Source organism: Octopus bimaculoides, chromosome 21 (genome assembly GCF_046866305.1).
Source record: "Octopus bimaculoides isolate indiv1 chromosome 21, ASM4686630v1, whole genome shotgun sequence".
NCBI lineage: Eukaryota > Metazoa > Mollusca > Cephalopoda > Octopoda > Octopodidae > Octopus > Octopus bimaculoides.
The window spans coordinates 23,421,522-23,438,762 of record NC_142948.1 but is presented as its reverse complement, the minus strand read 5'-3'; the positions used below and the strand labels follow the sequence as shown (position 1 = coordinate 23,438,762).

The window sequence follows — 17,241 nt, the reverse complement described above, 5'->3', positions numbered from 1 at the left end:
GACTCAGTGCAAAGTTTACTTATTGTCTTCTTGGTACTGCAAGACACACACACTGCTTCAATTATTCCACTGTGGTTCTTTGTCTATAATAAGAATCATACAAGTTGTATGGTTTTCCACTGTTATTTCAACCCATCTTTGAGATGTTTGAATGTTTCTAATTTTATTAGCTCTTCCTGTGCCCCCATCCCCAACAAAGCCTCTACCACAAGTTTATACAATGTTTTATATTTGCAGTTTTTTCAGTTCTTGGTCAGTTGTCATGATTCTGTGATATTTACAAACTTAAGTGTTGCACATCTGGCTTAGACTGTTGTTATTAGATTCACCACAAACATCCTCTATCTCACCAGTCTGAGTCTTAAAAATAAATCTCTTATACTCTCCTAAGTCAGTTTTTAAAATATCTTGTTTCCTCCCAGCCTGACCCTCAAGATATTAAAGGTGGCGAGCTGGCAGACTCATTAGTGTGTCAGACAAAATGCATAGTGGCATTTCTTTTGACTCCTTAGATTCTGAGTTCAAATACTATCAAAGCTAACTTTGCCTTTCATCCTTAAAATAGTGTACCAGTCAAGTACTGGGATTAATGTAAGGGACTAATCCCCTCTCCATAAATTGTTGGCCTTGTACCAAAATTATTATTATTATTAAGGTGGTAATCTGACAATCATTAGTGCACTCATCAAATGCTTTGTGTCATTTCTTCTGGCTTTAATCTCTGAGTTCAAATTCTGCCAAGGTCAACTTCACCTTTCCTCTTGAAATAAGCACCAGTTGAGTACTGGGTTGATATAATCGACTATACCCTTCCCCCCAAATTTCAGGCCTTGTGCCTATAGTAAAGATTATTATTATTAGCAGTAAGGCAGTGAGCTGGCAGAACCACATGTTGGACAAAATTCTTAGTGGCATTTCTTCTGGTTTTATGTTCAGAGTTTGAATTCTGCTATGGCCAACTTTGCCTTTCATCTTTTCAGGGTTGATAAAATAAGTTCCAGTTGAGCGCTAGGGCCAATGTGAAAGCAATGGACGTGAGAGCAGATAAAATGGATGTTAAACATGGAGTCTAGCAGAGGGGAGAGAGCATGGCTGGTGGAAGATAGTGAGGAATGGAAGTGGTTCTGGGGCAGTGGGGAGAAAGAGGAAGGTAAAGAAAGGGAGGGGACGTAGTATGTGCCTGTTCTGCTCTCCAGTGATTATGGTAGTTGAATAATACCAGAGATAAGGAAGTAATGAGTGTTAGGGAATAAGATGTGGGGGAAAAGCTTGATGTGGTAGTGAGAATGGAGGTGGGCATAGCTAATATGCTTTGTTGGATGTGCAATGCCAGTGTACATGTACTTCCGAGCACTAGGGTGTAAAGAGAAAAGTTAGGCTTTAGAGTTCTGTTGTGGCGAACAAGTTTTCTCAAGCACAGCAAGGTGCCAGACATGCTGGTCCTTTCTCATCTTCATAAGGCTCGGCATCTTGAGATGTCTTCAAAACTTTGTCCCATGTCTTACTTGGTCCCCTCTTCCACAAGTTCCATCCATTTTAAGTGATCAGCACTTCTTTATGCAGCTATCCTTGTCCATACACATCACAGTCTTCTCTCTTGCCACTACTTCTAATTTCTCTTAAGCCTAGCTTTTCCCTAGCACTCTGAAGTACATGTACACTGACGATATACATCCAATGAAGCATAGTAGCTTCCTTCGACTCTAGCCTTCACATGTCATCTGCAGTTAGGGCCCACTTCTCACTTTCATAACTGTTCATACATGAGCATCATACAAGCTTTCTTCCATATACAAGTAGATATATATATATATATATATATATATATATATATATATTATAGGTAGATAGTGGTTGTGGAAATCTAAAACCCTTTTTATCCCAACCTTCCTGAAACCACCCCATTGTATTGTGAAATACTCAAAACAGCCAAATTTATATTAAAATTTTAATCTAAATCTCATTTAATACCAGAAGGTTAATGTAAGATTTCAGAATGTAAAAATCTTTTTGTTTTACAAATAGAATTTTAAGTTTATATACACCAGGTGATTCCAAAGTCTTTTCAGCACTGACATAAATCACTTAGTAACTGAGATCAGTTGAGCTTCTTAATATTGCTCACCATATTGCTCCTTCTCACCTCCCATCTCTTCACCATGGCTTTCATTAACTTCTCTCTAACCCCACTCCTCTTGTTGAATACATTGACTCAGGAATTTCAGGATAGCTGGTCTAATGACCTGCTGTTCACACTGCTAGCTGCCTGGATCACCCGCCAGCTGATCTTGGTATGCTTGGACAATTGATCAGGATTACCATTATATTCCACTTTTAGGACAATTTAGAATATTCTCTTATCTTTTGACACTTTTCTTAAATACTTAGGAACTAAATAAGTATGACTAAAAATATTCACAACAAAATAACAAAGATAATATAAAAAATATATAAAAACCAGAATTATGTTATCTAACTGCTGAAGAGACTTCTGAATCACTCAGTATTTTATAGGTGAAAATATTTATTATTTCAGAAATTAATTCAAACCATCTGTTAGCATATACTCATTAGAAATATGGCCGTGAAATGTTTTGAGTCTATGCACATATTTTTACAGTTTTAGCTTCCTTGCTATTGTCAAGAAATGTTAGTGTTCCATTGTTTATGTGTTGTCAGTCTTGGAGAGATGCCCGACACAACTTTGGTGAACAACCTCACTGCTCAATTCTTGCGAAACTGTTTTTGAAGTTTGAAAAAGAAAAAAAAAAAAAACCTCTTTTGTTTCTACTTTACATTAATTTCTCTGCAACAACTTTGCCAAAATGTCTTTTATTCTTCTAGGTTGGGTTTTTTCTTTTCTTTTCTTTCTTTTGATCTTGAACTTCTTCACTGCTGAGTTTTAGGAATATTTGGTGAATAATGGAGCAAATGTCACCTCTTAATGAGCAGACCAGATCAAGAATGTTGCACTTGTGACCATTCCATGTTTTTATTCAGACACCAGAACCGTCTTTTGCTTGTTGTTGTTATTATTTAGCTTCAAATCCCCTTCAGTATGGACTCCATTGAACACCTTTGATCATGATTTATGATGGAGCAGATTTATGTTCCAGCCTTTAGTTTCTATCCTCCTTTTTTTTTTAAACTCCCAGGCATAGTATATCTAGCACTACACTATCTAAAGTGTCCTTTTTGTTTTTAAATGGTAGGGTATTATTCAGCTGCTATTTCTAGCAAGTTGGGTCACCCTAAAGGTTTTCCCCTTTTGTTGGTTTGTGTTTACTTAATTTTCCAATATAGCTTTTGTATATCTTTCAGAATTATTCCAATTATTTAAAAAGCTGTTTAACAGCTTAAACATCTCGGTTCTAATCTTTCATGTTGTCGTCATATTATTGTTGATAAAATACTTGCAAACTGATATGAATACACAATCAGTAACTTATGTCTATATCTTAGACTTGCCAAATAATATTTTTTAGTTCATTAGAATAATCTATGCAGTTAACTTCATTATTTTAAATGAATTGTTGGTAATTTTTGTTCAGGCACAAGCATGGCTGTATGGTAAGAGGTTTACTTGACAATTACATAGTTCTAGGATCAGGCCTCTGAGTGGCACCTTGAGCAAATGTCTTTTATTATAGCTCCAGGCAAACCAAGGCTTTGTGAGTGGATTTGGTTGACAGAAACTGAAAGAATCCTGATGACAGCACTTTGACATTATCTTCATTTTTCTGTTTGTGTGTGTGTTTGTGGGTCAAATGAAAATACCTTATCTTAGTTACCCCACTATGTGCCTATATGAATTTACCTTTTGACCTGCACCTTGGGGTCAGTAAGTTCCAGATAAAATACTGGAGTTCTTATAACCAAATTGAAACCTTTGAAAGTAGGTGCCCCAGGATGGTTATAGTTTTGTAACTGAATAAAATAACAAATAGAGAATTTCAGAACTTTTTCCATGAAGTCACATTTTTAACTTTGATGACTCTTGACTCATGATTTCCATTTGTATTTGGACTCTTCAAGCAATAATTTTCTCTTTTTATGGATTTATTTCCAATCCAGTTATTGATCATGGCAGTAAGCGATTTAATTATAATCTGTAATCAGTTAATCTTTTCAGTCATTAGACTGTGGCCATGCAGAGCTACCACCTTGAAGAAATTCAGTCAAATGAATCAACTACTTAGTTAAAAAAAATTTTTTAAGCTTGGTATTTATTCTTTCAGTCTCTTTTGCTGATCTACTGTTATGGTGACATAAACACACCAACACCTGTTGTCAAGTGGTGGTGGTGGTTGGACAAACACGGACATAAAGACACATGCAAACACACCCACACACACACCTATCTTATTGGCTTCTTTCAGATTCTGTCTCCACTCAAGACTTTGGTCAGCCAGAGGCTATAGGAGAAGACTCTTGCCCAAGGTGTCATGCAAGAGGACTGAACCTGGAACAATGTGGTTGGGAAGCAAACTTCTTCATAATCATGCCTGTGCCTATTTGTGTTGAATTTTTACAAGTTTTGGTGATATTTAGACATTATCACAAACTCTTTTTAAGGCAAGAAAGTAAAGCAATACTCATTGATTAGACTGAAACCGTGTATCTGTTTTGTGCCAGATGACCACTAGGGCCTCTGATATTGAGTTTGGAATAAACCCATGCCAGTATGGCAGTCAGATGTTAAATCATCATCATCATTTAATATGCATTTTTCCATGGATTGGACTGTTTGACAGGAGCTGTCCAGACTCCAGTTGTCTGTTTTGGCATGGTTTCTGTGGCTGGATGCCATTCCTGATGCCAACCACTTTTCAGAGTGTGCTGGGTGCTCTTTAGGTGTCACTGGCACAGGTGCATTTATGCAGCACCAGCACAAGTGCGTTTGATGTGGCACCTACAAAGGACATGCTTGTATGTATGGATGACCATAATTTTACTTAGCTTGATGCGTCTTCTCAAGTACAGCAAATCACCACAACTCCTGGTCCCTTGTCAGTTTCTCAGTGAGGCCCAATGTCTGAAGATCCTTTCTCACTACTTTGTCCCACGTTCTCTTGGATCTACCCCCTCCACAAGTTCCCTCCACAATCAGATATGAATAATGGATGATTCACTCTTTAAATTGCTCTTTATAATGTTCAATATAATTTTCATTAAAAACTGTACCAGTTAATTTTATAGCAAGTTTTGGTATTTAAGAGCACATTTAGTTTCAACTTGTGATATCTGTTAAATATGTGCTTTATCATTGAGAATATCTCTAATGAGGCTGTGTAAAAAGTAGATATGATGTTTACCAGTCAATCTTTGTCAAGGACTTTTATACATTTATTGTCTTTGTACCAGTCTCACAATGTTAAACTTTCTGACATCCATCCAAAACACACCAACACCTAACTTGATAGCTGACTGTTAACACTACTCTATTAATTAGATTGATAAAAACAAATGTGTTTAATTAATATCTTCATGTCATTACACGAGCTGTTTTATTATTTTCTTATCATTTGTCTCCAGGCTCATCTTGTCTCTAACAATCATCAAAATATTTAGTTTCTCTCAGATGCTGTCTAATGTTCATTGTCTGAGACAGCTTTTATACATGTGGTCAGTATTAAGAGAGGATTGCTATGTAGGGAGATTAGCAAAAGCATTATAGATATGGATCAGTGTGTTTGTCTCTCTAGTATTTGGGTTCCAATCCTGCTTAGGTCAACTTTTCTTTACACACACACTCAAGCTGCAAGTTAAACATTGTTTCAATAAACTATATAATAAATTGCATGCATGCACGTGCACGTGCACACACACATGTGTGTGTGTGTGTTTTTTTAATTTTGTATGTGTATGTGTGTTTGAATCCTACCAAATTTCATGAACTCTGGGATCAAATTTATCACTGTAAGACATAAAATTGGTAAATTAAAGTGGTTTGATACTTGTTATTTCCATATACACACATGCGTACATACACACATTTATATAACCCAAATGCAATTAGAGGAAGACCTGGAGAGTAGGAAGGCAGTTAACCCATCATTTGGCCAACACTACTTCAAGCCAATCCAAAAAACACAGTCTTCAGTGCTGCTACTAACTACTCTTAATAATAAATATGTCATTAGAAATCTGTATCCTGGTGTGTTCAGGTTTCTAATAAAGAACATTATCAGTAAATGTGTTGACATGTTTAACAATTTGTTGTTTTCTGAAATATGGTTTATTTCAAAGCTTTCAGCTACAAATATAGATTTTTGAGGTGAAGTTCATAATTTAATGTGTAAACAGTTCAGTGAAGTGTTGGGGAGTTTATTTCTTATTGACTCCATATTACAAATCTATTTCTTAAACTTGTTCTTTATTACTGAAGGTGGTGCAGATTGTTTGTATTTTTATTTTCATTTTGTCATTATTGTCATCATCACCTTCAGCAATATTGCTTTTGATTGGATGCTGTGATTATTGGATTTTTGATCTGTAATTGATTTCTGCTCTATTCTGCACAATTCTTTAAAAAAAAAAAAAAAGGAAGAAAAAATAACTGATGCAAACTACTGCTTTCTATGGAAATTCTTAAATGAAGAATCTGTACCACAAATGTTGATACAATGGAATGAGTGTGTGTGTGTGTGTTACATTAAGTGGCTGTGAAAACGGGAGTCCCGAGATGTAGAGGACATTATGTTGATATTTAATGGTGTCTGATAGCATAATGTAAGAAATGGGGGAATGTGAAGGACATATAATCTGGTATGTGATAGTGTATTTCTGTGAAACATGAGGACAGTGGACGCATTTGTTATTGTTATTGCTGTAAGTCAGCTCTGATAGATGGACCAGATAGACCTCTGACCAAAAGTATTCCAACTATGACCATCTTGTTATATTTTCCGTCATAGTGTAACTGATCCTTTCTTTTAAAGACGATAGAGGAGATATAATTTGAAAGAGATTTGGCTGCTGTTTCCAGCATGTCAAGTAACATTATAGTGTTGGTGTTTGTTTTACACGTCTTTCTGTGTTTTCATGGATTGAATTAATGCTTATTATTGAGGCGTTATCTTATAGCTGGATACACTTCCTGTTGCTAACCTTTGTTTTTCAAGTGAAGCTTCTTTTAATCTACATGGTTTTGAAGGTGTGAAGGGAGAATGGCCAGTAGCAACTGTCATTGGATGTTGCAGCTTCTGTATGATGGTGTATGTAAACACACACACCTGTATATATACTCAATTTATTTTCAGTTGCTTATGCCAAATCCACTCACAAGGTTTTGCTCAGCCCAGGTCTATAAAAGAAGACACCTAAATGCTGTGTTGTGGAACTGATTAACTATACAACTTTGGCTGTGTCTATATGTCTGAAATCTGGACACAGCAAATAGCAGTGTGTGTGTGTGTGTAAGATGTACTGCTGGTATCAGAGATGTTTAATAGTGAATGGGTGATGTATTTAGTGTGTGTGTGTGTGTGTGTGTGTGTGTGTGTGGTAATGGAAGCTAGCTGTAAAGGGATCAATCAAGCTAGACTTGATGTTATTCAATATTCTGTATTGGATCTTATCTTTGCTCCAGTTTGTTTCCCAGCTGCTTTTCTATACCTACAACGGTTGGGTAGGTTTAAAACCTTATTTATTCCCTTATTCATACTCTGTTTATTACTTTGGACATTTGGCTCATGATCGTAAGGTTGTGAGTTAGATTCCTGGCAGTGTGTTGTGTCCTCGAGCAAGACACTTTAGTTTCACATTGCTCCAGTCCACTGAACTGGCAAAAAATGAGTAGAACCTGTATTTCACAGGGTCAGCCTTGTTACATTGTGTCATGCTGATCCTCTCCAAGAACTATGTTAAGGGCATGTGTCTCTGTGGAGTGTTCAGCCACTTGCATATTAATTTCAGATCAACTGGAACCCAGTGTTTCATAACTGACAGTGCCAGTTCATTTCTGTATACTCTTGATTTAACAATATTTGTTCCTTGTTTCACCAGGAGGCTGGATCTATAGCCATAAATTGAGAGCTGGTGTGCAACATTTCTTCCCTTACAGTAAAAGCATTTGACTGTGAAGTGTGTTGCATAATTCTTCTCTCTCACTAATTCTACCTTGCTAGTTCTACTTAGTGAGACAATCTACTTTAGAGATTAACTAAAAGATTCGTGGTTCTAACCACATTGTGGATTGAGTTAATGTGATGAAAATATCAATTCTTAGGCTGTTAGATCATGTTATTGTTGTCAGCTAAAACAGAAGACATCTGTGTTCAAAGGTGTTTTATTTTTTGTTTTGTTTTTTGTTTTAGGGCAGTGGTTTTCAACCAGGGTCCATGTGGCCCCTGGTGGTCCATATAAGATTTTGGGGGGTCCACGCAAGCAAAATAGTAAGTTGAGATCCATAATAGTATTTTAAGGGTTTATGAAAAAAAATTTTGCTTTAGAGGTATTTGTTGCAAGAAACAGCTGCGTTGCTTTCTCAAACATTTTGCATAGTTTGACATGTTTCTGGCCATTGACCCATGTTCTCTCAGTGAGTGCTATGGCAAACCTATGCAAATGGATGTGAGAAAGAAAATAAGGATTTTGAAAGAAGTATCTATAAAACTACTTTTTAAACATTGAACAACTAGAATAAGATACTAATCAAAGGGGTTCATAGGTAAAAAAAAAATGGTTGAGAACCACGATGTTAGGGTATCAAGGATGGTATTATTTAAGGGAGATTTGGTTGCTATTTCCAGCAGGTACTTAGAAATTTATTCTTATGCAGAATTATGCAATATCTGTCTTTATGTATTAGCACTTGCTGTTTTATAAATGAAGAATCGGAATGAATTAGTTTCAACACAGGAACTAATCTTCTCTTCAATTCACTAATGTAGAATTGTCAAGACTTATGCTATTTTTTAAAATCCCCTCCCCCCACACATATACACAAAAAAAAAAACCTGAAAACCTTCCATTGCAACATTAAGGGGAAAAAAATAATTATTGAATTTTTTTTCTTTTCCTTAATCTGAATTTTTTTTTTTTTTTTTAAGTAAATCCACTTATAGCTAGTCATAAAAGTTCTTGCTTTTATTTTAGAATAATTTTGTATTAGTTTTCTTTCTTTCCTTCTTCTTGCAACACTTATTAGCTTAACTTCATTTTCTTTTCTTAATTGCAAAGAACATTTTCTTAATCTAATATCAGTTCTCTTAATGAAATTCAGTAGTGTTTCTACTTGGAAACTGAAACATTTACACCTGTGCTGTATAAATTCAGATGATTATTTTGATATCACCAGTTAGCTTGAATTTCACAAGTCTGTTTCTCTACATTCTTGGCTAGTTAAGTTGGTTGTTTTTCTACGTGCAACATTTTGGTATTAACCATCAAATGTCTTGTCAGCCATATTGGAACTTACATGTTCCAAATAGGGAGAGGAAAAATGTTGGTGGATTGTTGAATATCATTGCTGGGAGTTAAACCATACAGTGATGTTGTTCTATACATTCTGGTCCCTTTTGTTGGACTAAGAGCTTGTATGTGTCATTTGGTTTGGTTTCTATGGCTGGACACCAAAATGATTTTGGTAACCCCCTAAAGAGAAAATGTGGTTGTCAGTCTGTATTTGGGTGACTTTTGACTGGGGAAATTATCGAAAGGGTCAGCTCAAAAGTCGTATGTGTGTGTACTTCAATACATTATAACTGAAAGGCTCTGATTTCCAGTACTTAGAGTTACTCATTTCTGGTCATCAGCTGGTAAACCAAGCTGTGAGTGAATGGTTTTGTTTAACCCTGGGTCAACCCCAATCCAATCATTTTTGCTCTGACCATCAGTCTCTCAATATTTAAGATAATATCACAGTACTCGACATTTGTATTGAGTCTTATAGTTTTTCATTTCTGGCGAATCAACCGAGATTTATCTCTCTCTCTCTCATATATATATATATATATATATATATCATCATCATCATTTAACATCCATCTTCCATGCATGCATAGGTAGAACGGTTCATGGGAGCTGGCCAGATAGAAAAACTATGCTACTCTGTTTTGGCAGGGTTTTTACAGCTAGATGCCCTTCCTAACACCAACCACTCTGCAGAGTGGACTGAGTGCTTTTTATGTGGTACTAGCACAGACAAGGTTAGTTTTGGCATGGTATTTACTGCTGGATGCCCTTCCAAATGCCAACCACTTTACAGTGTGGACTGGTTGCTTTTTATGTGACACCAGCACTGGCAGGGTCACCAAGTAACTTGCAAGACAAGGAATTATGAGATGGGTAGGGGCATTCGACGAAGGGAACCTGTGCCAGAGAAAGCTTTATATATATATAGTTAGTGTAGTATTCTAGTAATGTGAAAGATGAGAGATTAGAATATGTTTACTTTTTCTCTTATGTACAAAATAATGTTGCTGGTGGGGTTGGATTATATAATCGAGATTTCATTATGCTTGAGTAGATATGTTATGTCGTACACCATTTCACACTCTTAACAGAAAAAAATGTGCAAAGCCATTATAGGATGTTATATAAATATCCTTACAATTTGAGTATATAGTTATATAATTTGTTGCCATCAGTTTCAGTCATTGGACTGCAGCCATGCTGGGGCATTGCCTTGAAGGATACCTATTTTTAAGTCTGATATTTATTCTATCAACCTCTTTTGATGAAGCACTAGGTCACATGGGCATAAGCAAACCAGCACCTATTATGATGTTAGGGTGGGGTGAGGGTATGCACACACATATGACAGGCTACCACACAATTTTTGTCTACCACATTTACTCACAAGGCATCGGTCAGCTTAAGGCTGTAGTAGAAGACAGTTTCAGCAGGTGCCATGCACTGGGACTGAACTCAAAACCTTCTGATTGCAAAGCAATCTTCTTAACTACATAACCATGCCAGCAACTTTCATGAAAAGTGCTAGTCATGACAGTACAATGTGATTTGAGGGATTTTTAGCTGCTATTTCTCTAGTACATTGACTACAAACAGACTCCTTCTGTTGTAACAGGTGTTCTGTGTATGAATAGTTCCCACTTTTTAACCCTAGCCCCAACCTCTAAGTGGGAAATCTTCAGTTAGGATTGCCTGGGGCAGCTATAATATTGGACCCTAGCAGTAGTGGCTGCAATTAGATTGAGTTAATTCGAATTGTAATTTTTATACTCCATAAATCTTAGTGCCACATACAGTAGTGGACCTCTTGCACACTCCCCATCAGCTTCTCCTGACATGTTAGGCCAAACTTCCTGTTATCAATTGTATCAATTAGCAATTATATTACTTAAATGATTAACTAAATGACTGTTAATTGACTTTTGTCTCTTTGTCTTCTGTTCAGCCACACACACACACACACAGCCCTTACTGTATGGAGAGAGAAACTTGGTGAACTTGGCCAGGTGAAAAGTTATTTTATGGTTGGTTTGTGTATGGGTGTCACACCTTGCAATAGGTCTTTTAAAAATATTTCTAACTGAGGTAATAAGATGATGTTACCTTTTTTGCACCCTAGGAGAATCTGTTTGTGGGTGGAGAAGGGAACTTACATCTTCAACAGTTTGACATCAGTTTCTTTGCATTAGGAGGTGAACCTCTATCTTTTTAAGGTGTGTGCAATATTGTCTTTTGGAGATGTAGTCTAGTGTTGTTTTGGAGTTATTTTTGTTTTCACTGTGTGTGTGTGTGAATTGCGTCATTTTGTTGTTGTTGTTGGGTGGTGGTGTTTGGTTTGTGGTGTGTTGTAGTGTCTGGCAGTGCTGTTTGAGCTGTGCTCTGTGATTGGGTGGCTGTTGTGGAGAATGTGAATTATGTGAATTATTAGCGTTACTATTATTATGATTCTAGGCTAGAGATGCAGGTAGAGAATGTTATGCAAGAGTTATAAATAAATAAATGTTGTGTTTCTGTTGTAAATTGTTGGTAGAGTGTTAACTTGGATTGACAGAGGTTGCTGAAGTAATGTTATGCCACTTTAGGAGAATGGTAACATGAGGTGAGGAGTTTGTTGATATATATATATATATATATATATATATATATATATATATAGGATTATTCAAAAAGAATGAACTGATTTTATTATGCAATATTTTAATAAGGAAAAGCAATAGAAAACTCCGGCTAAGTCATAAGTATTTACCACAATCAACTTTTATTTCTTGTCTTACAAGTGTTCAATGTGGCCACGAGCAGCATCAATGCGATAAGAGTATTCCCTCCAGACACGTATCAGCATATCACGATCCACTGAGTTGATTGCTGTTGTTATTCAATGTTTAAGGTCATCAAGGTTTGTGGGTAGCGGTGGAGTTTTCTAAGTTTGGAATGGCTGCCACAGGGGTGCTGCTGTAGTCGCGTCATTTTTCCGGCAACTTTCAGTTTGTTTACACTCAGAATGGTGAGTCCTCAGCAAAAGGCATTCTGAGGTCTCAAGTTCGAAAACAAATTTGGTTGTCATGGTGCAGTGTGCTTTTCGAAAGCGATTTGACATCAATCTACCCTCTCCTTAGAACATTCAACAGTGGTTTCACAGTTTCAAGAGAGTGGGTGTCTGTGTAAAGGAGAAAGTCCAGGACGGCCATGAGTTTCAGGAAATGAAAAACAAAAGTTGATTGTAGGTAAATACTTGTGACTTAGCTGGAGTTTTCCATTGCTTTTCCCTATTAAAATATTGTATAATGAAATCGGTTCATTCTTTTTGAATAACCTTGTGTGTGGGTGTGGGTGTGGGTGTGTGTGTATATATATATATATATATATATATATGTGTGTGTGTGTGTGTGTGTGTAAATATATAAAAACAAAAAGATAAAGAGAGCAAAGGTAAGGTTGAAGAATTTTATGGATAGAGTCTTACAGCTGTTTCTGGGAAGATCCAGTACTTCCCTTCATCGGAGACAGAAAAAATATAGTAATCTATTATTATATCCATAGGCGGATATTTTTAGTATGAAGTGGTAAATAGTGTGATGTGCTGAAAAAAGAGAGAACAATACCCTCCTCAACCTTATATATATATATATATATATATAGATTGATAGATAAAAAATGGAAGACAGACAAGCAAAGCATTTGGTGTCACGATAATATTTACCTCATAATAAGGAGTATAAATAAAGCATGAGAACAGTTATGACAGATAACAGTTCTATGCTTTATTTACACTTTATTGGTGCTCCTTATTATTAAGTAAATATCCTGGAGTAACACCAAATGCTTTCCTTGGCTCTCTTCCATTTTCAATCCATTTACACCCACTGAATCAGGTACCACTTGTAGCCACCATGGTTAAATAATTTCACCACCTCATTCTCATTTGCACTTCAAGTTGGAGTTTTAGTGGTGAATCAATTGGACATAACTATTAATATATGTCAATCAAAATATACTCCCTGCCTCCCCTCTCTTCCTCGCCCTCACTCACTCTCTCTCTCCCTCTGTCTGTATAGTGCCTTTTATCTTCTACCTTTTATTTGTTTCATTCGTTGGACTGTGGTCATGCTGGGGCACAGCCATGAAGAGTTTTTTAGTTGAACAAATTGATCCCAGTTATACAATTTTGTTTTTTAAGCCTGGTGCTTATTCTATTGGTCTCTTTTGCTGAACTGCCAAGTTATGGGGACATATGCAGACAAACACATATACATGCATGCACATACACACATCTATAATGGACTTCTATCAAATCCACTTGCAAAGTTTTAGTCAACTTGAGGTTATAGTAGAAAACACTTGCCCATGGCTCCACAGTGAGACTGAACCTGGAACCATGTGTTGGGAAAGAAGCTTCTTACCACATAACCATGTCTGTGCCTTTACATATGTATATGTATTAGCAAAGACTGGAAAATTTGGTATAGTTTTAATTCCATGTTACACGGTTTTCATTACAGTATAAGAAATATATTATGAATATTAATATTTATAATAATGATATTAAAAATATAATAAATTCACATATATATACATGTAGAAAACATGTATGGGGTCTCTTATCCTTGATTCCTCAGACAAAGATTATTATTTTTGATTCTTCGGTTCAGGAATTAGAATACAAAATCCCTCGACAGCAGAAGTGTTAAGGCTGCTCCCTCTGGTGACAAGGATTGGTTTGCAAGAGTCCTGTGCCATGGAAACCAAGCCAAACCATGCTGGAATCTGGTGCAGCTGTCCAGTTTGCCAGTGCTGGTCAAACTGTCCAACCCACGCCAGCATGAAAAACAGTTGTTAGAGGATGCTGATGATAATGAATTAAAAATATACTAAACTTTCCAGTTTTTATTTTAATATGTGCTTATTCTGCAAATATAACTCACCAAAACTGATGCTACATTTTGAATCAAACATTTATATACACACATTTGATTACTGGAACATGCAGATGTACTTTACATAAATACAGCTTGGATTACAACTCCTTCTGTACTCTGTGTGTGTACAGATATGGCTGTGTATGATTATGAAGTTTGCTTCTCTACCATAAAATTCAAGATAGATCCCACCAGGTGCACCTTGGCAAGTGTCTTCAACTGTGGTCTTGAGTTGACAATAGTTTGTGAAGAAAATTTGTTAGGTAGAATTTGTATGGAAGTCTGTTTGTGTGTGTTTACCTTTAATGTTTCATGGCTAAAACAGCAGGCATTGTGTCAAAAACATAACTTTGCTATTCAGTAAATACACTGATAAAGTCCCTTGAAAGCAGTGCTGCAGCATGGCCACAGTCAAGTGAACAAAAGCAATAAAAGAAGAAAAAAAAAACTGCTACAGTTTTTTCCCCCTAAGTATGAAGATTATCTGTGTGGTTTTTGAGTATTATAAACTGATTAATACACTGATTAACTGTGGATCTGGATTTTAAAGTGAAGATGAAAGCAGTGTATCAGGATGGAGATTAATTCAAGAGCTTCATAGTAAGATGTTGGTTCTGGATTTGATCTTACTGTACAGTATCTAATATATAGTTCTGTGTCAATCCAAGTTTTGTTGGAGTAAAATTGGGTTGATGAATGAAAACTATCAGTTGACCTAACTTCTGGTCTGAAATATTCAGTTATCCTTTAGGTTATTGACATGTTGGAGCAATGGCCCTTGTTTCTCCCACAAGTGATTCAGGGTCTGGTTCTCTTGTCACTAGTCTTGGAGGGCTTACAAAGGACATGGGAATGGGTGGGGTAGTGGATACAAAATAATTTAGGAGGTCCAGAAATTATTATTTTACATTGGGATTTTTTCCCCCATCCTGGCATTGGTTGGAAGGATCTGATTCAGTTTCTTACTATTTATTTGCCTCAGTCATTTCTCATATAATAAGAGAAATTTTACATTAACCCTTTAGAATTTAAACAGGCTATATCCAGCCCAAGTGTTCTACCAGCTTTATCTTCAGATCAGCCAGACCTGGCCTAACCATTATCACTCCTAAATAGGCCTGTTGATAATTCTAAAGGGTTAATGTAAAATTGTTTTTATTATAACTGAATATAAAAACAAATATTGACATATTTTTCTGTATATAAATGAAAGGGGTAGTCAAGCATGGTGTTAGTTATCATATATGAAACATACTAAAGCACTGAACATTATAGATTCTTCTATGGTTGTTTTACTTTTTTCGTTCTTTTATATTAGTTGTTTTGTCACCCTTCTCAGCCTTTGTTTAGCTTTTAACGACCTATTTATCAACTTTACAACCTTGTTTATTTATTAGTTTCATTATCTAATCATTAAGGAAGAAACAAGTTAATGAGGTCATCTATTTTTGTTATATTCTTTCCCTTTCACACTCAGCTTCTTTATAAGAGAATTCAAAAGAAAGTTTCCTCATTGTGTCAACTTGTGACCATAAGTCCCTACTGTATTAAACTTAACTCGAAGAAGTTATCTTCCAACACCTCATTTGTCAGGCTGTCATCACATAAACGATAACCTGTTAATTACAGTATTTCCATTATCATATTTTCTTTTTAAATTGGTTGAGGACTTCTTGGATTCATATGTTCTGTCAAAGGTTACTGAACTTATTAAACAACTTTATTTTACGTGCTATTTCACTCCAGTTTATTGGTCCTTCAAGCCTACTATGTAGGATCTATTGTATCTATGACTACATTATCCAGTGAGTCCTTCCTTTTTTTAAAATAGGAGGTTGTGATTTAGAAATTTGGCTGTTATTTCTAGTATGTTGAGCAACCACATAGTGGCTCCTTTGTCAGTTCCATATTCCTGGAGCTGCTCTGATTGAGCAAACCTATGGTAGGCAGATAATAAAGGACAATCTGATGTAATTTTGGTGCTGAATCTTCCTCATTCAACAGGTGTTCCATCGGGTGTGTGATTCTAGAGATATTTGACTGTTGTTTCTACCACAATAACCCCTTCATTAGCTGAGCAGGTTTTGGAAGAGATAATAACCCAGTCCTCAATATCATTGCTTTATCTACCAGAACTACTCTATTTACTTGTTCTGTGGCTGATTCCTGGAATCTTTTTTACTGACATGGAATTTGTTTTTCTCCTTTTAACAATAGGGCTAAATCATCATCATCATCGTTTAACGTCTGCTTTCCATGCTAGCATGGGTTGGACGATTTGATTGAGGACTGGTGAAACCGGATGGCAACACCAGGCTCCAATCTAATTTGGCAGAGTTTCTACAGCTGGATGCCCTTCCTAACGCCAACCACTCAGAGAGTGTAGTGGGTGCTTTTACGTGTCACCCGCACGAAAACGGCCACGCTCGAAATGGTGTCTTTTATGTGCCACCCGCACAAGAGCCAGTCGAGGGGCACTGGCAACGATCTCGCTCGAAAACCCTACAAAGGCCAGTCAGGCGGTTCTGGCAACGGTCACGCTCAAGATGGTACATCTTATGTGCCACCCGCACAAGAGCCAGTCCAGGGGCACTGGCAACGATCTCACTTGGCTTGCCGGGTCTTCTCACGCACAGCACATTTCCAAAGGTCTCGGTCAGTAGTCATCGCCTCGGTGAGGCCCAATGTTCGAAGGTCTTGCTTCACCACCAGAATTTGTAGAACATCAGACAATATTCTTTGTGCTATTTAGGTGCATCTTTTTATGCTGTAAATTCCAATAACAAAGAGGGTGACTTTGCTCTTTACCTTTTCTCCTTTGTGATATTAGCAGTGAAGTAGTGGAAACAGTGTGTATAATCAACACTTCCTGGACTCCTTCTAAACTTGGTTCTGTCATAATTTCTCT

The 17,241-nt window shown here is 36.5% G+C and overlaps 1 protein-coding gene across 1 annotated transcript in view; it reads left to right on the top strand.

Annotated features, from left to right (window-relative positions):
• Positions 1-17,241, top strand: part of LOC106879692 (growth factor receptor-bound protein 2) — a 105,618-nt gene that overhangs the window by 34,070 nt on the left and 54,307 nt on the right. The gene's annotated exons all lie outside the window — the stretch shown is intronic.